At 34.9% G+C, this 25,315-nt stretch overlaps 1 long non-coding RNA gene across 5 annotated transcripts in view; it reads left to right on the top strand.

Annotated features, from left to right (window-relative positions):
* The window catches only part of LOC106968861 (uncharacterized), a 202,520-nt gene that overhangs the window by 12,507 nt on the left and 164,698 nt on the right, over window positions 1–25,315 (top strand). For all 5 annotated transcript variants that reach the window (XR_008297102.1, XR_003413838.2, XR_008297103.1 and 2 more), the window contains exon 2: window positions 7,099–7,187. This is a non-coding gene — a long non-coding RNA (uncharacterized LOC106968861). The remainder of the gene's footprint in view (window positions 1–7,098; window positions 7,188–25,315) is intronic.

Here is a 25,315-nt window from a genome sequence, read left to right as displayed (position 1 = left end):
ATGGTTTTACTTAGGAACCAGATCATAATGTTAAAAATAAGCAAAAAACAGGTTATGGTATCCAAAATTTTGGATCTTGAAGATGTTTGAACTGATTTGGTGATCATGTTATTATTCTGCTATTATATTGCTATCTTGTATAATAGAAATTTTGCTTTATTTGAGTACATTTCCCAAAACAGAAGTTAATAATTTGCACATTTGTTCTTTCAGCACTCTTTGTGTTTAAAGTGATTGAATGCTAAACTGAAACTGGCTCACACAATAAATAGTTGATTATTGGTTCATGTAACTTAGCTGACCAGAGTAGATCCAGCTGTATCCCGAGCTCCAAAAGCATTGCCAGATTCTTTCTCTATATTCTTTTCTCTAGTTTATCTTAATGCCTAGGCAAGCTCACAAAATTGCTGCAGATTTCTCAATCTCATTTCCTTATTTCTAAGTAGAACATTTTGAGCCAAAGTCCTTACATCACCTTAATTTGAATTGACTGAGATCAAATGCCTATCTCTACCAACCACAGTGGTCAGATAAATGTACATCCACATTGGCTTAAGACTGGGTTGTATCTATTTTTAAAAATAGATATTACTTTATTTTATTTATTTTTAAAATATTTATTTATATTTTGAAAGAGAGAAAGAGAACACATATGTGTAAGCAGGGGAGGGGCAGACAGAAAGGGAGACAGAGGATCCAAAGGGGGCTCTGTGCGGACAGCAGAGAGCTGAATGCAGGGCTCAAACACACAAACTGTGAGACCATGATCTGAGCTGAAGTTGTATGCTCAACCCATTGAGTCACCCAGGCACTCCTAAATATAAATTTTATACTTTAGAAAAGCTATAGATTTATAGAAAAATCAAATATATAGTATAGAGAATTCCCATATACCCCACATTCACCTTCCCCAATTACATCTTACATTAGTAATAAAGCAATATTGATACAATATTTTTAAATTAATTAATTTTTAAATTTACAACCAAGTTAGTTAGCATATAGTCCAACAATGATTTCAGGAGTAGATTCCAGTGATTCATCCCCTATGTATAACCCCCAGTGCTCATCCCAAGTGTCTTCCTTAATGCCCCTTACCAATTAAGCCCATCCCCCCTCCCACAACCCCTCCAGCAACCCTCAGTTTGTTCTCTATATTTAAGTTTTTTGTGTTTTGTTCCCCTCCCTGTTTTTATATTATATTATTTATATTATATTTATATTTATATTATTTTTGCTCCCCTTCCCTTATGTTCATCTGTTTGTATCTTAAAGTCCTCCTATGAATGAAGTCATACGATATTTGTCTTTCTCTGACTAATTTCGCTTAGCATAATGCCCTCTAGTTCCAGCCACGTAGTTGCAAAGGCAAAATTTCATTCTTTTTGATTGCCGAGTAATACTGCATTACATGCGTGAGCACGCGCGCGTGTGTATACACACACATATATATGTGTGTGTGTATATCTACATACACACACATATATATGTATATATATGTATATATACCATGTCTTTTTTATCCATTCATCCATTGGTGGACATTTGAGCCCTTTCCATACTTTGTTGTTGATAGTGCTGCTATAAAGATTGGGGTGCACGTGTCCCTTTGACACAGCATACCTGTATCCCTTGGATAAATACCTAGTATTGACTTCTTCCTTGCTGGTTCAGATGCCTTTTATTCCTTTGTGTTGTCTGATTGCTGCGGCTAAGACTTCCAATATTATGTTGAATAACAATGGCAAGAGTGGAAATCCCTGTTGTGTCCAGACTTTAGGGGAAAGCTTTCAGTTTTTTCCTGTTGAGGACGATATTAGCAGTGGGTCTTTCATATATGACTTTCATGATCTTGAGGTATGATCCTTCTATCCCTACTTTCTTGAGGGTTTTTCTCAAGAAAGGATGCTGTATTTTGTCAAATGTTTTCTCTGCATCTATTGAGAGGATCATGTGGTTCTTGTCCTTTTTTTTTAAAATTTTTGATGTGATGTATCACATTGATTGTTTTGCAGATATTGGACCAGCTCTGCATCCCACTTGGTTGTGGTGAATAATTCTTTTAACGTATTGTTGGATCCACTTGGCTAGTGTCTTGTTGAGGATTTTTGCCTCCATGTTCATCAGGGAAATTGGTCTGCAGTTCTTTTTAGTGAGGTCTTTGTCTGGTTTTGGAATCAAGGTAATGCTGGCTTCATAGAATGAGTTTGGAAGTTTTCCTTCCATTTCTATATTTTGGAACAGCTGCAAGAGAATAGGTGTTAACTCTTCTTTAAACATTTGTTAGAATTCCCCTGGAAAGCCATCTGGCCCTGGACTCTTGTTTTTTGGCAGATTTTTGATTACTAATTCGATTTCTTTACTGGTTATGGGTCTGTTAAAATTTTCTATTTCTTCTTGTTTCAGTTTTGGTAGTTTATATTTCTAGGAATTTGTCCATTTCTTCCAAATTATTGTCATATAATTGCTTGTAATATTCTCCTATTATTGTTTGTATTTATGCTATGTTGGTGGTAATCTCTCCTCTTTCATTCTTGATTTTGTTTATTTGGGTCCTTCCTTCTTCTTTTTGATCAAACTGGCTAGTGGTTTATCAATTTTGTTAATTCTTTCAAAGAACCAGCTCCTGGTTTCATTGATCTGTTCTACTGTTTTTTGTTTTTGTTTTTTGGTTTTGGTAGCATTGATTTCTGTTCTATTCCTTATTATTTCCTGTCTTCTGCTGTTTTTGGGTTTTATATGCTATTCTTTCCAGCTCTAAGGTGTAAGGTTAAATTGTGTATCTGAGACATTTCTTCCTTCTTTAGGAAGGCGTGGATTGTATATACTTTCCTCTTATGACCGCTTTTGCTGCATCCCAGAAGTTTTGGGCTGTGGTGCTATAATTTTCCTTGACTTCCATGTACTTTTAATTTCCTCTTTAAATTCTTGGTTACCCCATTCATTCTTTAATAGGATGTTCTTTAGTCTCCAAGTATTTGGTACCTTTCCAATTTTTTTCTTGTGGTTGATTTTGAGTTTCATGGTGTTGTGGTCTGAAAATATGCACAGTATGATCTCGATCTTTTTGTAGTTGTTGAGGGCTGATTTTTGTCCCAGTGTGTGATCTATTCTGGAGAATGTTCCATGTGCACTTGAGAAGAATGTGTATTCTGCTGCTTTAGGATGAAATGTTCTGAATATATCTGTTAAGTCCATCTGGTCCAGTGTGTAATTCAAAGCCGTTGTTTCCTTGTTGATAATCTGATTAGATGATCTGTCCATTGTTGTAAGTGGGATGTTGAAGTCCCCTGCTATTATGGTATTATTATCAATGAGTTTCTTTATGTTTGTGATTAATTTATTTATATATTTCGGTGTTTCACGTTTGGAACATAAATGTTTACAATTGTTAGATCTTCTTGTTTATAGACCCCTTAATTATGACATAATGCCCTTCTTCATCTCTTGTTACAGTCTTTATTTTAAAATCTAGATTGTCTGAAGTAAGTATAGCTATTCTGGCTTTCTTTTGACGACCATTAGTATGATAGATGGTTCTCCATCCCCTTACTTTCAATCTGAAGGTGTCTTTAGGTCTCAATTGGGTCTTTTGTAAATGGCATATTATAGATGGATCTTGTTTTCTTATCCATTCTGTTACCCTATGTCTTTTGATTGGAGCATTTAGTCTACTGATGTTTAGAGTGAGTAATGAAAGATCTGAATTAATTGCCATTATGTTGCCTGTAGAGTTGGATTTTCTGGTGGTGTTCTCTGGTCCTTTCTAGTCTTTGTTGCTTTTGGTCTTTTTTTTTCTTTTTTCATCTTTTCTCTCCTTAGAGAGTCCCCCTTATAATTTCTTGCAGGGCTGATTTAGTGGTCATAAACTCCTTTAGTTTTTGTTTGGGAAATTTTTAATCTCTCCTGTTTTGAATGACAGCCTTGCTGGATAAAGAATTCTTGGCTGCATATATTTCTGATTCAGCATATTGAATATACCCTGCCACCCCTTCCTGGCCTGCCAAGTTTCTGTGGATAGGTCTGTTGTGAACCTGATATGTCTTATCTTGTGGATTAAGGACTTTTTTTTCCTTGTTGCTTTCATGATTCTTTCCTACATTCTTTTCCTGAGTACCACTTACAGTTTGTCACCATTACTGTTGATGTCTGAATTTTTGGTATAGATCTTTATCTATTCACCAGGAAAAGATGTTTTTTTTGAGGTAAGAAAAGGTGTTAGGGGTTAAGAGGGTTCCACATGAAGTTGACTGAATCCAAAAGTGCTCTAGTTTAAAAAATGTACACAAATATCCTCTCTCCCCTCCCCCCATCCCCAGATTAATTCCACTAGTATTGTTGGGTTGGGATAGTTTGGCTATTTGCCATATCTGTACCAATTTCCTGCTACTGTTTTGGGTGCTGTTACTGGCCTAATGCATTGTATACTCTTTCCTTATGCTGGATCCTCTTCTGGAACATCCCCTCCTAAAATCTAACTTTTGTTAAGACCCTCAATTCTCTATCAGTTAGGTATATCTCAACCTCAATAGTGGATAGAGTTTAAATATTTTCTCCTGGAAGGCTTTGGCCTTAGTACAAATCACAAGATGCAAAAGGGTACACATATCTTTATAATTTATTCTGCCCCAGTACCCACAAACATCTAATCCTAATCCAAATAGACACATGTGGAGAGGGATGTTGTCTAACTCCACTGACAAAAAACATCTGGGTTCCAACTCTACTCAGGTTCCCTCTTACTAGGGGGATTTCCTTCTTCATATTACCCTTTCTCATTCCATAGGGGCCCAATGTGTTGTTTAGCATATTCATTGGAATTAAGCTATGAGTATATAGTTGATAATATTAAGAGAAAGGTTTGTCTCCTAAAAGGACCAATATGAAGGACTTCCACCTCCCTTCTGTTAACATAGGGAAGGAGCCTGCCATGACCACCAAGATGGAGGCACTGGTAGAATTTAGAATGAGCTACTCATTCTACTTAAGCTACTCTTCTAGAATGAAGCTTCAGGGAGTTCAGAGGGGTTGAAAAGGACACAACAAAGGTAAAAGAGGGCAAAAGGCAGTAGAAAGGAATCCAGGATGCTCATCTTACATGGTCTTCTGACATCTAATGTCTTGTTTGTGATAAGTTAATAGAAAAGATGTTTCTTTCTGTTCATAGACTTCCATGAAGTGCTGATAGTGCATGCATAATGCATATGTACACATATATACAATATCATAGTTCTTAAATATACCTTAATCAATTGAAAAGTCCTTGAAGCATAGTAAAGTTTAAAGCAAACATAGAAGATAAAGGTTCCTTCACTGATAATTTGGTTATGACAACCTTTCTTGAAAAGACTGGGAAGTCTTACAAACTTTTTGTGAAAGCATTTTTAAAATGGTCTTCAGGTATATCTAAAGTATATACTAGCCATATTTATTACACAACACTTATGATTGTGTAAATTTGCTACTCTTCCTTAATATAAAAATTATACTAATTAACCAAATTTAACTAGAGATTTTGGACCTGGTTACATTTTATTACTATGACCATTGTCCTAACAAAATCCCTAGTATAATCCCCAGGAGAAACAAGTTACTTCAATGCACTAATCATAGAACCCTGTGCCTTTTTCCCCCGTCCCCACACTGTTTGAATAACCTTCAGTTTTAAAACTTACTGCTCACTTTGACCATGAAAACTCCTTTGCGGCATTTCCTTCTGTGTAGTTAGAAGTATTTCTCAAGGACAAGTTTTTATTCATTCAGAAGTAGATAGTTGAGAGCTACTAAGTGCCAGACACTGTGTTAGATATGGAGTATAACTGTCAACAAGGCAGTTTACCTCTGCTCTTCTCTGTAATCAAAAGAAGCTAAAATTAACTGAGAACTTAATGTGTGTCAAGCCCTGTTCTAAGTACTTTATGTGTATTCTTTCTGATAATTCTCACAACCATCCTAAGAGGTAATTTTGATTTAATCCCTATTTTACAAATACGCAGTGTGGGGGTGGAGAGGATAAACAACTTGCTGAAAGTAATACAGTGAAGGGTAAGCCCATGCTAAGCTACCTATACTGTTACAGGTAAAATTCTGAAAAATTCTGTTCTGAAAAATACCAAAAACTAATACAAATTAGTTTTTCCTGGAGGATGTGAAATCTCTTGTAGAATGGATGAAATTTGTAAATGTGAATATAAGCATGGGGCTGAGACTGTAAAAAGATATACCATTTACACATAATATGCAAAGTATTGAAATATATTCAAAACAAAATCATAATCTATTTTGACTACTGCTGTCATCAATTGGCTTTATTTTGTATATCTAAAATTACAAAGCAGCATTATTTAAGAGATATTCTATCATCCAGATCTGAAGAAGTTTGAGTGATACCATGCTGTATTTTCGGGGGTGCATGGTAGGAAACGCACAGCACCGGTAACATCCTTTGCTGCTATCTTTGGTCTTTCCCCAATCCTATGCTTTCTCTGTTGGCCTGACAGGTTGCTAAAGATAATCTTTTGAATGGGTAATCATGGATAATGCACTTAGCTAAATTTAAATTAATTAGAGCTATATTTAGATAATAAAATGGTTCTATTGAAAATAGGACTCATTTCTACAGAACAAAAATTTAATCTTTGTGTAATATTGCTTAGGGAATCTGGCATGCTCCTGATATGGAATTAGAATTAAGTTACTTAATACTTATTGAATTGTTTTAGCTTTTTAGTTTTCTCTCCCCACTTCTTTGTCCCATTTGTTTATCTCCTTGGTTGGCTTGTTTGGGATTTTTCCAATCCTTATATTTTTCACAATATTACTTCTAATTCCTTTAAGCTAAAATATAAATGCTAAATAGAAAAATATAATTCTGCAAAGGGACTTTAGCAGCTTTGTTTTCTGTTTATTTACTTGTTTAGGAAATTGTTCTTTAGTTTGCCAGAAAACAATCCTGTTTATAAATAGTAGAATCACTGTTGGAATTATGATTTTCTTTAACTGTAACATATAATCTTAGGTGAAAATTTTAATATGTACTGTCATAAATAATGTTAATATAATAAAATATGAAATTTACACATTTTAATTTTATTTCAGGTTGGAATATACCAATAAATATGCTGTTACTGCTCAAACAAACCACTTCCTTGTGTTGCCATCTTCAATCAAAATGTAGACTGCTATAGGTAACTCATCTCCTCTTTTTATTTCCAATAGTTGAACTTAGCTGCAACATGCTGAAAACTGAATGGCTCTAATTTAGAAGATTCATGGTGTATAAAAAATATTCAATGTATGAAATTAAGAATCATTTCCATGTAACCATGTAGGAAACCCCCTGGGTGCATTTTGGCTCTTTGTTTGTAACAAATCATTTTAATTTGAGAACACTTATGTAAATATGAATAAGTATAGTATAAAAGTCTTGTGTGTTATAATACAAATTTTAACTCTCTGAGTGTATTGGAAACTTCAAGTTTTCTAGTTTAATATTGAGCTAATAGCATCATTTATTCAGATGTTAGAGCCTTATAAATTTTTTTAAGTAGGAAAGATGATACAAATTTATATGGATTTAGATTGGCAGATAAAGGTTGTATCAGGCCTTGTCTCTCTCTCTCTCTCTTTTTAAATTTATTTTATTTTTTTATTAAAATTTTTTAATGCTTATTTATTTTGAGAGAGAGAGACAGAGCATGAGCAGGGCAGGGGCCGAGAGAGAGAGGGAAACACAGAATCCAAAGCAGGCTGCAGGCTGTGAGCTGTCAGCACAGATCCTGACATGGGGCTTGAACTCATGAATCATGAGATCATGACCTGAGCTGAAGTTGGATGCTCAACAGACTGAGCCATCCAGGCACCCCAGTTTTTTTTTTGTTGTTGTTGTTTGTTTTTTGTTTTTAAGAGAGCGTGCACATGCACCTGGGCACATGTGCATGTGTGTGTGCGAGAGCAAGTGAGTGAAGGAGGGGCAGGGGGAGAGGGAGAGAGAATCTTAAGTAGGCTCTATACCCAGTGTGGAGCCCATTGTGGGGCTCTATCTCACAACCATGAGATCATGACTGAGCCAAAATCAAAAGTCAAACAGTTAACCCACTGAGCCACCCAAGCACCCCCCAGGCCTTTTAAAACAAGTATTTTAAAATAATTTTTTAGAACTTGAAATTAAGTGTAAGAAAACAAGTTTTCCTTTGTATATTATGGCCTCCTTAGACATACTTAAAAAATCAAAAGTTCTGAAATAATTGTAAAATAGTCATCATTTTCATTAACTGAGGCTATGCTGCCATAACAAAATAATCCCCAAATCTCGGAAGCTTAAAACAACAAAATTTGTTTCCTGGTCTTTTAACTCATCTTGTATTGGTCAGCTGTAACTCAGTTTGATGTTGTCTTCATTCTGGAACCCATGCTGAGAGAGCAGCCTCTACCTGGAACATTGCCAGTCTCATGGTAAAAGAAAATGAAGAATGTATTGGAATCATACAATGGCTCTTGAAGCTTCTGCTTGGAAGTGGCATATCTGGCTTCTCCTATTTTATTGGCCTAAGGAAATCATATGCAAAGCATGATGTCATAAAGAAGCACCAAATATTTTGAACAATAATAAAATATAATTCACCATACTCGACCTTCTTGGTCACAAATATTCATTTCCTTCCTTTTCGCATGTAAAATATACTCATTCTGTATCCAAGGTAGACAACTTAATAGTCTCATCCAATTGTACTATCAGACTCAAAATTCAAGATATTATGATAGTTTCTCTATAAACCATGGATGTGATTCCTTTTCAGGGACAATGAAATATATTTTTATTTAAGCCAGTGTGATTGATGTTTCTCTTACATGCCACAGAAAACATTACAATTTATAAAAATCTAGTATCATAGTTGTCTGAAATAAATAGAATACTGACAAAGCAGTTTCTTCAAGTTGGACTACAACTGCATCAGGCTGATTCTTAAGATACTCTAAAATGGAAACTGCCTCTGAAATTCTTTTCAAATATTATTTTAAATATGAAAAGACAACTTAAAAACTTTAACTACAGAAACAAATGGATATACTATTACCATTATGGCATCATAACTTGATGTTTTATTATTTAAGACTCATGATATTGGTTCTAATGATGCAAAGATCATTCAATAGGGAAACAATAATCTTTGGAGCAGATGGCTCTGGGGCTACTGGATATCCACATGCTAAAGAATAAAATTGTATTTCTCTTTCACCCCATATTCAAAAATTAACTCACAGTGGGTCAAAGACCTAAATGTAATGGTTAAAACCATAAAACTTTTAGAAGAAATCATATGTATCAATCATCTGGACCTTGGACTAAGAAATGATTGGTTAGATACATCACCAAAAGTACAAGCCACACACACACAAAAGATAATTAGATCATCAAATTGAAAAAAAAAAACTGCTTAAAAGGACATACTCAAGAAAATGAAAAATTGAAATAATGGGAGAAAATATTTATAAAATATTTATATGATAAAAGACTTGTATCCAGATTATAAAACGCGATTGCTAATCAATAATAAAAAGACACATAACCCAATTTAAAAGTAAGCAAAGGCTCTGAATAAACATTTCTCCAAATAAGATATATAAAAACTAATATGCATATGAAAAGATGTTCAACATCCTTAGCCACTGGATAAAAATTAAACCCATGATGATATACCAGTTCACACCAACTAAAATGGCTATAATTTAAAAAAAGAAAAATGTTGGTGAGGATGTGGAGAAATTGCAATCCTTATACACAGATGACGGAAATGTAAAATGGTGCAACTACTTTGAAAAAGTTTGGCAGTTCCTCTAGAGATTAAATGTAGAGTTACCATATGACCTAGATTTTCTACTTATAGGTATATTCCCAAGAGAAATGAGAGTATGTATCTACACAAAAACTTGTATGTGAAGGTTCATAGTAGTATTATTTATAATACTCAAAAAGTGGAAACCATGCGATATGGATATATACTACAACATGGATGAACTTTAAGAACATGCTAAGTGAAAGAAGCCAGACACAAAAGACCACATAGTGTATGATTCCATTTATATTAAATAGACAAGTATATAGAGACAAATATTAGTGATTGCCAGAGGCTGAGGATAAGAGGAAATGAGGAATGTCTGCTAATGGGCACAGTGTTTCTTTTGGGGGTGATGAAAGTATTCTGAAATTAGATAGTGATGATGATTGTGCAACTCTATGAATATACTGAAACCTTGGGATTATACATTTTAAAAGGATAGTTTTTATGGTGTGTGAATTATATACCTATAAAACAAAAGATTCAAAGCTATGTGTGCCAGCTGAAAAAAAATTCAATTGTATTTCTATACAATGATAAATCAGAAAATGGAAAATATTATTCTATTCAATATATCAACAAAAAGAATTAAATACTTTTGGAATAAGTTTAATAAAAGAAATACAAGACTATTATACTGAAAATTTAAAAAATTTATTGAGAACAAAGAAGATCTAAATCAATGGAAAGACATTCCATATTCATAGATTGGAAGGTTCAATATGTTTAAGGTGAAAATTTTCCACTACTTGAGCATAGATTCAATGTAATCCCTGTCAGAATTTTTGGTGCCTTTTTGTATAAGTTGACAAGCAGATTCTAAAATTTATAGGAAATGCAAAACATCTACAATAGCCAAAACCGTTTTGAAAATTGGAGGACTTTCACTTTTCAATTTCAGAACTTACTATAAATATAGTTATCAGGACAGTGTGGCACTGACATAAGGGTAAACATATAGATGAATGGAGCACAATTGAGAGTCCAGAAATAAATGTGTATATTCATAGCCAATTGGTTTTTGAGAAATATGCGGAGGACATTCATCGGGGAAAGTATAATCTTTTCAACAAATGAATTTGGGACAATTGGATACCTACATGCAAAGACATGAACTTATACTCTCATTTCACACCATACATAAAAATAATAGTCTTAAATGTAAGCTAAAACAATAAAACTTTTAGAATAAAACATAGTAGGAAATCTTTGAGACCTTGGGTTAGGCAAGGAGTTCTTAGCTATTTCTTTGCACAGCCTATAAAAGAAATAAATTAATACATTGAACATCAAAATCCAAAACTTTTGCATTTCAAAAGTCACCATTAAGAAAATGAAAAAATTGGGACACCTAGTTGGTTCAGTCAGTTAAGCAAGCAACCAGCTCTTGATTTTGGCTCAGATCATGATCTGATGGCTGTGGGAGTGAGCCCACATCCGGTTCTGCACTGAATGTGGAGCCTGCTTAGGATTCTCTCTCTCCTTTTCTCTCTCTGCCTCCCAACCCCCGCTCATGCCCTCTCTCAAAATAAATAATAAATAAACTTAAAAAAAAAAAAGAAAATGAAAAAATAATAGACTGAGGAAACACATATCTGATAAAGGTCTTGTACCTTCCAAGAACCCTTAAAACTCAATAATAATACAAATAGCTCAATAAAAAAAATGAGTTAAAGGTATGAAAGACATTTTACAAAAAAATATATAGAAATGGCTATTGAACATGTGAAAAGATGCTCAATAGCATTAGTTATTAGGGAAATGGAAATTAAAACCACAATGAGACACTATTTCACACCCACTACACTGGCTATAATAACTAAGAAAACAAATGTTTGTGAGGATGTAGAGAAATGGGAACACTTATACATTGCTGGTGGGAATGTAAAATCTTGTAGCCACTTTTGAAAATAGTTTGAAAGTTTTTCAAAAAGTTAAAACTACCAGATAAACCAGCAGATCAGCTCCTGGGTATCTATTGAAGAGAAATGAAAACATAAGCCCACAAGAAAACTTGCATGTGAATGTTCATAATAGCATTATTTATAATAGCCAAGAACTGGAAACAACTCAATTGTCCATTCACTATATTATATCCATGTAATTGAATATTATTCAGCAATAAAAATAACGTACTGCTTACACAGTCTACATTATAGATAAACTTCAGAAAGAATGCAAAGTGAAGGGAACACATATTGTGTGATTGTGAAAACATATTGTATGATCCTATTTATAGGATATGTCTAGGGAAAGCAAATTCATAGAGATAGAAAGTAGATTAGTGATTACCTGTGTCTAGGAGTAGGAATCTGGATTTAGTATAAATGGGTTTGAGGGATCTTATTGGGGGGATCCAGTTGTTCTAAAAATTATTAATGGTGAAGATTGCACCACTCAGTAAATTTGCCAAAAATCACTTAAATTGTTCACTTGAAAAGGGTGACTTTTGTGATATATAGATATAGATATAGATATAGATATATATAGATATATATATATATGTTGTCTTTTTTTTTTTTTAATAATCACATGGTAATGTGCCAAAACACAGCAAGGGGATGAGGACAGAACAATTAAAAATGAAAGGGATCTTGGGTTTTGCTGCCAATTTAAAACAATCACAACAATGAGGTGAAACCAAAATGATTTAAAATAATTTCTCTTTTGGTGCTTTCATTTCTGTCTTTGGTAGTCAGATTCAATGGTGACCATGGAACCTTTGTCATTTAGGAACCACACATATGCACACAGTCTGATGCTGTCTGAAGATCTTGAAAAATGAAAGTCACAGCAAAACTAACAAACAAACAAACAAAAACTACCAAAATACTCCAAAAGTTCCACTAGGTGCTACCATTTTCTAAGTCTTTTTAGGTCTTCATTTTGTCAATTACTTTATAATTCATATAGTTTCATGTAGTTGTTGTCTCCTCTAAATTTTCTCTAAAGTTACTTTCTAGGACCCAGATACTGTTTGACAGTGAAGATTTGTGTTTTCTCTGAATTTCTGAATTGAAATATTTTAATCTAAAGTAGCTTATGGAGATAATCATTTTAAAAACAAAGCATTGTACTTCTGGAGAGAATAGTAATTTGTATGGTTTATTAAATAATTTATAATACTTTATATTCCTATTTAGTTCCTCTGAGATATAGTTGGTCTTATTTACTCATTCATGGACCTACGCATTGATTCAGCAAATATCTATTAAGTACTTATTCTTACCTAGTGCTAGACTAGATGCTGGGATTATACCAGTTAACTCCACATGAGGAAAGAAAAAAATAAACAAAGAAACAGTAATTTCACAAGATAGGATATCATACAAGAAAGAGTGGTCAACGAACTTGATGTAGACTGTTCTATAGGTAGTCTCCTCTGGGGAGGTAGTAGGTGAGCTAAGATCTGAATGATAAAAACAAACACCCAATCACATGAGGATTTGAGAAAAGAGCATTTTAGGTACAAGACTATAAAAGACCTCTAAGGGTAATTGTGCCTGGACTGTTTCTGAGAATATAGAAGCCAATGTAGTTGGAATGTGATGATGCGGGAGTCGTATTTCGTAGGTCATAATAAATCGTATGCATTTTGGTCTAATTGCAACAGAAAGGCACTGTAAAGTTTTTAAGCATGGCAGTAACATAATCTCATTTATATTTCAGATAGGTCAGTTAGGCTGCTCAATGGAAACTGGAATGGAGAGGGAGATTGAATGCAAAGTTAAAGCAAAAAGACGAAAGCCTTTTGCAGGAAAAGAAATGGTAGTATCTTGGACCATGATAATAGCAATAAAGATGGAAAAAGATGAGTAGATTTGATATTTTTCTTTAAAAGTTAGAGTTAATTATACTTCTTAATGGGTTAAAGGGATGAGGAGATAATATAAATCAAAGAGGACTTTTAAGTTTTTGATGCCAAGAACTGGGAGGATGGTGGTTTCATTTACTAAGATGGGGAAGATTGGAGGAGAAACAAATTTGGTAAGGAAAATACAAGTTTTTCCTATTTTGGAAAGGTTGAATTTGTGATCCTATTCATCAGCCTAGTAGAATATCAAGTAGGCAGTTATATATTTAATCTGGAGCTCAAAAGACAGATCATATGATTGGACACATGTATCTGGGGGTTACTGCATAGAGATGTCATTTAAATCTGTAATTTCTTTTTTTTAAGGGTTATTAATTTATTTGGGGGAGGGAGAGGCAAAGAGAGAGGGAGAGAGAGAGAGAGAGAGAGAGAGAGAGAGAGAGAGAGAGAGAGAATGAATCCCAAGCAGGCTCCATGCTGTCCGCACAGAGCCTGACATAGGGCTTGATCTCACTAATGGTGAGATCGTGGATTGAGACAAAATCAAGAGTTGAATGCTAAACCACTTGAGCCACCCAGGCTCCCCAAAATGTCTCCATTTTTAGAGAGAAACTGACAATCCAGCTTTTGATGTGATATCTCACATTTTAAATATATTGGCTGGGGAGCGTGGGTTCAAGACAGAAGTGTAGGAAGATCCTGAGCTCACCTGCTCCCCTGGATACACCACCCACAACTACGTTTGAGACAATTATCACCAAAGGAGGCCTGAAAACTGGATAAACAGAGTCTACACAAGGGACAGCACCAAGATGAGCAGGAGAGGCAGAGACATGGTCTCACTAAGGGAAAAAACCACACCCCAGGCTTGGTGCTCTGTGGTCTGGAGGGATATCAAAAGGACACACTTTTCCCTGAGTTAGATTTGAGCTCCATATCAGGCACTCCAACCCTTAGATCCTGCACAAGAGAAATAAACTCCTAAAACATCTGGCTTTGAGAAGCAACAGAGAGGGGTGCCTGGGTGGCTCAGTCAGTTAAACATCTGATTGTTGGTTTTGGCTCAGGTCATGATCTCACAGTTCATGAGATAGAGCCCTACTTTGGGCTCTGCACTGACAGTATGGAGGCTGCATGGGATATTCTCTCTCTCTCACTCTCCAAGTAAATAAATAAACTTAAAAAAAAAAAAAGAAAAGCAACAGAGAGTACGTCCAGGAAAACTATAGAACTATACAGATAAGAAAACCCACTCTTAAAGGTGCAGTATACAAACTCACTCAACTTAGAAACCAGCACAAAAACACCAGATTAAAAAAACCAAAGACCAGTGGTAAAGGAAACCTACTTATTAATCTTGGCATGCCAACAGGCTGGCAGCTGGGCCTCTGGGAACTGAGACACTAGTGGCAGCCACATTTGCCAGCTCATTCTGCTGTGCTGATCCCAGTGCTGTTGAACACCATTTTGGAATCTACCCTCTAGACTACTATGTCAGGGAATGTGCCCCACTGAGAACCTGCCCAACCATATGTCTTGTCAGGCCTTGCAGCTGACAGAACAGTAACCCTGCCCACCAGCACATCCGTGGCAGTCATGGCCAAGACTCACAGCAGCCTCAGTGAAAGCCAGCCCTACACACCAACATGCCCACAGCAGTTACAGCTCTGCCACAACAGGAGGGTGAACACAGCCCACACAGGGAACAGCCCTGAAGTGCCTGACTCTGATAGCCAGTAGTGGTTGTGTTTCTGGGCCCCACAGGACATCACCTACATAAGATCACTCCTTCAACACTGGGAAAACTAAAAAACATAAAAGACTGGGAAAACTACCTAAAACAGAAACAAGCACAGAAAGTAGGCAAAATGAGACTGAGGAATATGTTCCAAATGAGAGAACAAGACAAAATCTCAGAAAAAGAACTAAATTAAATAGAAGAGTAATCTACCCAATAATAAGTTAAAAGTAATGATCATAAATATGCTTACCAAACTTGGGAGAATGGATGAACACAGAACTATAACAGAGATAGAAAATATAAGAAAGTATCAATCAGAACTGAAGAATAAAAAACAGAAATGAAATATACAGTACAGGGAATAAATAGCAGATTTATTTTTCAGTGAACTGGAAAACAGGCTAGTGGAAAGCACCCAAACTGAACTGCAAAAAGAAACAACGAGATAGTTTAAGCGACCTCTGGGACAACATCAGTCACACTAATAGGGGTCCTGGAAGGACAAGAGAGAGACAAAGGGGCAGGAAGAAACTTATTTGAAGAAATAATAGCTGAAAACTTCCCTAATCTGGAAACAGATATCCAGTCCCAGAATTAACACAGTCTCAAACAAGAACTCATAGAGATACATACCAAGACACATTACAATGAAAATGTCAAAAATTAAAGGTAAAGAATCTTCAAAGCAGCAAGAGAAAAGCAACCAGAGAAAAGTTACCTGTGAGGGAACCACTGTGAAACTGTCAGCTGATTTTTCAGGAGAAACTTTGCAGGCCAAAAGGGAGTGGCATGGTATATTCAAAGTGCTGAAAAGAAAAAAACTTACAGTCAAGGATAGTCTACCCAGCAAGGTTATCATTCAGAATTGAAGGGGAGATAAAGATTTCCATGTGGTGTTGGGAAAACTGGGAAGCTACATGCAAAAGAATGAAACTGGACCATTTTTTTTTTACCATATACAAAAATAAATTCAAAATGGATTGAAGACTTAACTATAAAACCTAAAATCATAAAACTCCTACAAGAAAACATAGGCAGCAGTTCTTTGAGATGGGTCTTAGTGACATTATTTTGGATCTGTGACCAAAGACAACAAAAGCAAATATAAACGGAGTTACATCAAACTAAAAATGCTTTTGTATATCGAAGGAAACCATCAACAAAATGAAAAGGCAACTTAGTGAATGCGGGAAGATATCCAAAAACGATCTATCTTTATCTATCTTTATCTATCCAAAATATATGTCTTCACAGAAGACATAGAGGGCCAAAAGACACATGAAAAGGGGCTCAACACAGTTAGCCATCAGGGAAATGCAAATTAAAACCACCATGAGTTATCACTTAACAACTATCAGAATGGCTAGTTTGCAAAAGAGAAGAAAGAACAAGTGTTGATGAAGATGTAGAGAAAAGGGAACCCTCGTGCACTGTTGGTGGGAATATAAGTTGGAGCAGCCACTATGTAAATCAGTATGGAATTTCCTCAGAAAATTAAAAATAAAACTAACATATGACCCAGCAATTCCACTTGTAGGTATTTATCCAGTGAAAGTGAAAACACCAGTCCAAAAAAATATACACATCCCTATGTTTATTGCAGCATTATTTCCAATAGCCATGAAATGGAAGCAACTTAAATGTCCATTGATAGATGAATGGATAAAGAATATACGGTGTGTGTTTGCGTGTTTGTGTGTATGTGTGATGACTGCCAGAGGGGATGGGATGAGGGAGGTGGACAAAATAGGTGAATGAGATTAAGAGGTGCCATCTTCCAGCTATAGTATAAATAAGATGTGGGGATGTACTATACAGCCTAGGGAATATAGTCAATAATATTGTAACAACTTTCTATGGTGACAGATGGTAACTAGATTTGTGATGACTATTTTGTAATATATATAAATATCAAATCAGTATGTTATACACCTGAAGCTAATATAATATTTTGTCAATTATTTTTCAAAAAATGTTGACAAGTTATTCAAAATTTAAATAACATAATGTTGGTGAAACCAAAGTGTTATGAATTTTGCCATAAAGATCATAGCATGGAAAGCTCATGGAAAGGGCTGTCAAAGACTTGAGTTCTTGTCTTACTTTAACCTAACCAGGTACTTTAACTTTCCTGGCCTTAATTTTTCAATTATTGAAAGTACACTTCTATGACCCAGTGTCAAGCATGATAATTAGAACTTTATGAAATACTAGCAGTGATCAAGTCCTGTGGATCTGAAGTGTAAATGCTAGATTGAGTCATATGAAATTACTGATAATTGGCCATTTTGGATCTACAAAAACATTACTTTCATGTTATTCAACCTAATAGTTTTGTTTCACTTGAGTATGAAAGCATGATGAACCAGGCATTGCTGTGCTGAGACATACTAGAATCTGAGGGAAAAAAAAAATGTTCTCCTACATTTTATAGCAAGGTCAGGAATTTGGCCAGAAAGCCATAGGCAGAGGACAAGAGCATTAATGGAGACAGAATAATGATTTGCCTTTTATTCCGCTGTAGCAGCAGCTAATTTGATCTGACTGAGCTCTTGTTTCTAGGTTTCTCACTTAGGTATTCATTCTCTAGACAGGCCTCCAGGTGGCTCATACCTGAGTCCATTTAGGAATCTGATTTGGATCTGAATCATTTATATGTATGAAGATTATAAGCCTTCATTGTTTGTAAAATAATAATACTTTTAAATAAACAGCTCAAGTTCAAAGTGAAAAGAAATGAATGAGTATCAACATGTGTACATTCATTTTTACCCAGAACAGTTAACTGAGTTTAGCATTAACCAAGCATATAATATAGCTATGCACCAACTCTTTCAGTCTGAGTTCAACATCTCATGCATACCAGGTATAGGGTACTTAACAATAATTACCTTACTAGTTTAAAGTGGGCCTTACAGTAATCCACATTGTAATTTTTTTCCTACTCCCTGAGGCAATTAATTTTAAACTATAGCTAAGGCATGCAATCCAGATGTACATTGATTTCAGGCTGGATTACTTGGTGTCAAATTCAGTTCTTTTGTTCATAAGGAACATGAGAGCTCTACACCATTTGTGTCAATATAGTACTTTGTGCTTAAACATGTAGTATATATATTGAGAAAATATGTAGAACCACCTCATACACATAAGGATATTTTAGTTCAAGAAATGCAATAGGTGTCCAATACAGAATGGTTGAATGAATAAATATGTGTTGAATATTTACCGTATGCTTGATACTGTGATATCAAAATATAAAAAACCCTGCTCTGCCAGGAAAGTATGAGAATATTGGAGTATGGGAATGACATTGGTAGGGCAGCAGTGGCAGTGGCAGTGGCAGTCTTTCATTCTGTCAGTTTCGCAGAGTGGTCCTTTATGCTAGAATCTTAGTCTTAAGTTAGTCCTAGTCACTGTCCTCCTAGCAGTTCTGTGAGCTTCCACAAATCTCTTTAATGACCTGCTTCTCATTAATTGGCTAAAGTTGGTCTCCGTTGCTTGCAACTAAAAGCCTTGTGTGATTCAAGGGAGAACCCCCAGTGCAAGCGAGATGTCCTTTTTATAGATAGGATATTTTTGCAATGAACCTGAGGGGACTGACTATGCTTAAAGAGTAAAACAGGATGAAGATTTTTGAAATAACTGGGCACAAAAGTTTTTTCCCTAAGGTTTTTAAAAAGGAAACGAGATCACTTCTACAGTGTACCTAGTGTGGCAATAAAGTCCACCAGGCTTGTTGTCAAGGGAAACATTTAGTGGGTGGGCAAGCCAACATTATTCACTTCACTAGCATCATTATATGAAATTTGAAAAATAATGATCCTAATTCATCAACTACTTAAAATTTTTTTAACAGTTACTCATTTTTGAGAGACAGAGAGAGATAAAGCATGCATGGGGGAGGGTCAGAGAGGGAGGGAGATGGAATCTGAAGCAGGCTCCAGGTTCTGAGTTGTCAGCAGAGTCCAACGTGGGGCTCAAACTCACGAACCAGGAGATCATGACCTGCGCGGAAGTCAGACGCTTAACTGACTGAGCCACCCAGGTGCCCCAGCTATTTCATCAACTACTTTTAAATTAAGTTCACCTATTTGCTATGATACTGAAGTTCATAACACCTTAGGCAGATTTAGAGAGATTTCAGTTAAATGGTTTAAGATAAAAAATCTCCATGAACTGATTACAACAGGAGTTTATTTGTAAAATTCGTTTGCATGGCATAATTCATTCCTCAACTTTGCCAGATAAATTTGCTGTTGCTGTAGTTGCTAGATATCTGATTCATTCATTTTGGTATAAACTCAGTGGTAAAATTTTGCTTATAACCATATATAAACTTTCCATGGATAATCAGTTTATCTAATGGAGAAGAAACTGATACTGACTTCATTGAAACAGTTTACTTTTTTTACATGTAAAGAAAAAAATGAACGTTTGTTAACACAAAATTATTTGTAAAGGTATAATTTATTTAAACAATAATTTCTTTATAGTATTGTCCTATAGGTATGGTTTCAAAATGTTTATGTTTTGGGGAGTGTGGGTGGCTCAGTTGGTTAAGTGTCAGACTCTTAATTTTGGCTCAGGTCATGATCTCATGGTTTGTGAGTTTGAGCCCCACATTGACAGTGTGGAACCTGCTTGGGACTTTCTCTCCTCTCTCTGCCCCTTTTGCTCTCTCTCAGAATAAATAAATAAGCTTAAAAAATGTTTATGCTTTAAAGCATCCGCTAAAAATGTTAATGTCCAAAGTGAATCTTCAGAGATGTCAAAATTCCATTATCTCTTTGTTAATAAATATTCAGCATTGATAGGATATCAGATCTGGCTGACTGCTTGTCAAGAATGTTGTAGAAAAAAATGTAATCATTGGATGATAGGACCATTGAATTAAACACATGACTTAGAGATTCCTTCAAATCTTGAAATTCTATGAGCATCTATGATATACAGTAAGAAGTAACAAATTAAGACTCATAGTTTAACAAATTCTTTTCATATCTGTGTAATTTTAATTCCATCTCAGATTTTAAAAGCTGGATAAAATTTTAGTAATATAGCTATTCTTTATAGAAATTGCCTTTATTAAAATGATAGAATTAAATGAATTGAGACTTCCAGAAAATTATCTAGTCCAAGTTCCTAGTTAAATATAAAACGTTGTAATTTTAAACAAAAACAGTATTTTCAACACTCACCTTTAAATTTTTGGTTTTATTTAAATTCTTTTATGTATAATTTATATCATATGTAATATTTAATAGTGTGTATATATTATATATAAATGTTTTATGCATATATAGATATAATGTATATTTGTCATATGTACACACATTATATAAATAATGTATATATTTATGTATACTATTACATATAGTATATATATTATATGTACATACACAGATATATATATATGTATGCACATACATATATATATTTGTATATATTATATATATAAATGTTCTATCTCCAAAACATCTCTTAAATCCATTTCTCCCCAGCTTTTCTGTAACATTTCCTAATTCAAGTAACTATCATGTTGTACCTGGGCTGCTGCCATAGCCTTCTACTGCTCTCCCTGCTTCCACTTTTGCCCCCACTCCAGGCAGCCAGAATGAACTTTTGAAACTGTCAATCATATATATATAATTCTTCTCCTTAAAATCCTTCTGTGGCTTCCCTCTGCCCTTAGTATATAATCCTAGTTCCATAAAATGTCCAACAAAGCCCTCCAAGCTGTCACATGTGCCTACATCATCAATTTCATCTCTATCCTTAGTCTCTTTTATTCTCTCAGCATTTTTTCTGTTTACAGGAATATAGAATTATAATTTACATGCCACACAATTAACCCTCCTAAGTTGTAAATTCAACAGATTTTAATATAGCCAGAGAATTGTACAACCTTCATGACAATCAATTTTAGAACATTTTCGTCACTCCAGAAGAAAACCCAGTACCCCATAGCGGTCATCCTCAATTTACCGCCAACACTCTTAGCCCTAGGCAATACTAATCAACTTTCTATCTCTCAAGTTTTGCCTATTGTGGATATTTTATTTAAGTGACATCAAACAATGATTTTTATGACTGACTTCTTTTACTTAGGATGTTTTCAAGGTGCATCCATGTTGTAGTGTGTATCAGTACTACATTTTTTTTATTATAGGATAATGCTCCATTGTGTAGATGTATCACATGTTATGTATTCATTCATCAGTTAATGGATATTTGAGTTGTCTCCATTTTTTGTCTATTGTGAATAGTGGTCCTATGAACATTCATGTACAAATTTTAAGTGGACATATGTTTTTATTTACCTTCGATATATACCTAGGAGTAGAATTGCTGGGTCATATAGTAACTCTATGGTTGTAGTAGTCCTCCCTTGTCCATGGGGCATGGATATGTTCCAAGACTTCTAGCGAATGCCTGAAACCACAGATAATGGTGAACTTTATATATAGTATGTTTTTTCCTTTACATACTTATCTGTGATAAAGCATAATTTATAAATTAGGCACAGTAAGGGATTAACAATAACTAATAATAGAATAGAACAAATATAACAACATACTGTAATAAAAGCTACCTGACTGGTCACTCTCTCAGAATATCTTGTACTGTTCTCACCTTTCTTCTTGTGATGATGAGAGATGATAAATGCCTATGTGGTAAGATGAAGTGAGGTGAATGACATAAGCATTGTGATGTAACATTAGGCTACTGTTGACCTTCTGATGCTTTGTCAGGAGGGTCATCTGTTTCTGGACTGCAGCTGACCATAGATAAGTGAAACTGTGGGAAGCAAAACTGTGAACAAGTTGGGGGGACTACTGTAATCTTGAGGAACTGCCAGATTGTTTTCCAAAGCCAACTGTGCCATTTTATATTCCTACCAGCTGTGGATGAGGGTTCCAGTTTCTCCACATTCTTGCCAATACTTGTTACCATTTGTCCTTTTTAGTATGGCCATCCTAATGGGAAATGTTATCTGCTTACTGGCCCTTTTTATATCTTCTTAGGAGAAATATCATTTCAGAACTTCTGCCCATTTAAAAAAATTTGGGTTGTATTTTTCCTTAATGAATGGTGAGAGTTATTTATATATTCTAGATAGAAGTTTCTTATCAGATGAATGATTTACAAACATTTTTCCCCATTCAATGGATTGTATTTTTCCTTTCTTGATAATGTCCTTTGAATAACAAATGTTCATAATTTTGATGAAAACCAATTTTTTTCTTTTGTGGCTTGTGCCTTTGGTCTCATAACTAAGAAACCATTGCTCAACCCAAGATCATGAACATTTAAACCTATGTTTTCTTCTAAGAGTTTCATTTTTAAGCTCTTACAATTAGGTCTTTGATCCGTATTTAGTTAATATTTGTATATAGTATGAGGAAGGGACCCAACTTCGCTCTTTTGCATGTGGTAATCCAGTTATCCCAGCACCATTGTTGAAAAGGCTATTCTTTCCCTATTTGGTGGTCTTGGCACCATAGTCAAAAATCAGTTGATCATAGATATATGGTTTATTGCTGGGCTCTCAAATCTATTCTATTAATCTATAAGTCTATTTTTATATCAGTACCACACTCTGGATTACTGTAGCTTTGTAGTAAGTTTTGAAATTGAGAAGGTATGCATCATCCTACTTTGTTCTTTTTTTAAAGATTGTTTTGGATGTTCTAATATTCTTGCATTTCCATATAAATTATAAGATCAACTTGTCAATTTCTGCAAAAAAGTCATCTAAGATTTTAATAGCAATTGTCTTGAATTTGTTCATCACTCTGGGGTCTATTTCCATTTTATTTTATTTAAAAAAATTTTTTTAAGTTTATTTTTGAGACAGAGAGAGATAGAGCACGAGTGGGGAGAGACAGAGAGAGAGGGAGACACAGAATCTGAGGAAGGCTCCAGGCTCTGAGCTGTCAGCACAGAGCCAGATGCAGGGCTCAAACTCATGGACCTCAAAATCATGACCTGAACTGAAGTTGGACGCTCAACCGACTGAGCCACCCACGTGCCCCTATTTCCATTTTAATAATACTACATCTTCAATAATATATTCTAATATGGGAGGTCTTTTCATTTATTTAGATCTTCTTTAATTACTTTTGATGATATTTTGTAGATTTTAGTGTATAAGTTTTAGACTTGTTTGGTAAATTTATTCCTAAATATTTTCTTTTGATGTTTTGTAAATGAATGTTTTATTAATTTTATTAATTAATTTTCAAATTGTTCATTGCAAGTGGGTAGAAAGAAACTGGTTTTTGTATGTTGATCTTATATCTTGCAACTTTCCTGTATCCATTTATTAGCTCTAAGTCTTTTTGTGGACACCTTATGATTTTCTATGTACATGCTCATGTCATCTGCAAACAGAGATGGTTTTATTTATTTCTTTTCAATCTGGATGTCTTTTATCCTTTTTCTTGCCTAAGAACATGTGTTGGATAAAAGTGGTGAGAGCTGACATTCCTGTCTTCCTCCTGATCATGCAGGGAAAATTTTTCAGTGTTTCACCATTAAGTGTTATGTTAGATGTGGATATTTATCTATAGTTTTTTTTTTGCACCAACACACAGAGTGTTTAGAACTTGACAAACTTTCCTGCCTCAAGGCCTTTGCCATCCTGGTTTTTTCATGTTTGGCTTCTTCTCATCCTTCAATTTTCAAAACAGGCTTTCCCCAGCTAAGATGAACTACCTCCTCAAGTTATTTTTCTTTAGAAGGGCATCCTGTTTCCTTTATAGCACCTACTCCAGTCTGTAGTTATTTTTATATTTATTTGCTTTTAATTCTCTGGCTCTTTATCTATATTCCATGAAGATAGGGACAGTTTCCATCTTGCTTGCTGTTGTGTGTCTGGTGCCCAGAACAATAAGTACTCCCTACATTCTGTTGAATGAATGAGTGAATAAATAAGCATTCACAATATACCCATGTGTCTTTGAAGTCATGTGATAGATTTGAACAAACCTGGGTGTACCTACCCACTTAAAGACTATCTCCCACTTAAGAGTAGCCACTTCAGAAACTACTGAGTTGTTTCATGATGATACCATTTTTCAAAAATGTTTCTAGAATTCTTTTGTTTCTTAAATTCCACATGAGTGAAATTTTTTGGAATTAGCTTCACAGCCTCTGACATTTTCTTTGTATCATATCACTTTTTAAGAAAAAAATGTGAATTGTATAAACTGAAATCTGTATCTGCACTATTAGGCATGTAAATGCATGATGATATGACAAGGCAATGGATTTGTCATCATTAGCATGTAAGAGAACAGTCATGTTTCTTTTACACTAACATGTTTGGAAACTCATTTTATGGTTCTGGAGTTAATACACTTAGGTATGTCAAAAAAAGAAAGCCTGCAGGTAGCTCTTGTCTGAGATTCACATCATAGATTGTTTTTCACACCTGGGTGGCTTGGTTGGTTAAGCCTCCAACTCTTGACTTGAACTCAGGTCATGATCTCACAGTTCGTGAGTTCGAGCCCTGTGTCGGGCTCTGTGCTGACAGTGCAGAGCCTGCATGGGATTCTCTCTCTCCCTCTCTCTCAGCCCCTCTCCCTCTCATGCTCTCTCTCTCTCTCTCAAAACAAACAAACAAACAAACAAACAAACAAACAAACAGAAAGCCTGCAGGTAGCTCTTTTCTGAGTTTCACATCATGGATTGCTTTTCACTCAGTTTGTAAATATGCCAAATGGGCTTTTAAGTGAGACCTCTGATCCTATCCTGACTCTGATACTATGTCTCTAGGACCCTGATAAGTTATTTAACATATCCGAGCTGTAGATTCTCTCCTGTAAAATCATTCAATTTACTGGACTTCTAGGAGTTAGGTGAGATAATGATATTGCAAATGCTCACCCTAGTGCTAGGTATAGAGTAGGCTCT

Source organism: Acinonyx jubatus, chromosome A2, assembly GCF_027475565.1.
Source record: "Acinonyx jubatus isolate Ajub_Pintada_27869175 chromosome A2, VMU_Ajub_asm_v1.0, whole genome shotgun sequence".
NCBI lineage: Eukaryota > Metazoa > Chordata > Mammalia > Carnivora > Felidae > Acinonyx > Acinonyx jubatus.
This window is presented reverse-complemented; position numbering and strand designations above follow the sequence as displayed.